The 373-nt window shown below is 48.3% G+C and overlaps 1 protein-coding gene across 1 annotated transcript in view; it reads left to right on the plus strand.

The window, feature by feature from the left end:
• Positions 1–373, plus strand: part of LOC119581629 — a gene marked incomplete in the record, with an annotated part of 75,999 nt that overhangs the window by 65,391 nt on the left and 10,235 nt on the right.

Raw genomic sequence — 373 nt, forward strand, 5'->3', positions numbered from 1 at the left:
AGGCGAGCTTCATAGATGTTGACAGACCAGCTCTCTCCAGACAAAGAAGAAGAAAGAAGACACCTATTTTTTGTAGAATAGCACGAAAAGGAACTTAGATTTTCTTAATGATAAATAGCATTAGAAACACAGAAAACTGCCTGTCAGATAATAGCGACAAAGGTGGCCGTACGAACAAGAGTGTGAAAGGAAGGTTTTGCACGAGAGGGATAAGCATGAAAGGCAGAGAGGAGGGGCGTGTGTGGTCATGCGCGCGTTGTCAGCTTGCGTTATGTTATTCCCCCCTCCCCCTCATGCCCCCAAGCCCCCTCCTCCCTTAGTATCCCCCGCTCCACACCCTCATACACCCTAACTTCTCCCTTATGAACCCCGT

This window comes from Penaeus monodon, chromosome 15, assembly GCF_015228065.2.
Source record: "Penaeus monodon isolate SGIC_2016 chromosome 15, NSTDA_Pmon_1, whole genome shotgun sequence".
Taxonomy (NCBI): domain Eukaryota; kingdom Metazoa; phylum Arthropoda; class Malacostraca; order Decapoda; family Penaeidae; genus Penaeus; species Penaeus monodon.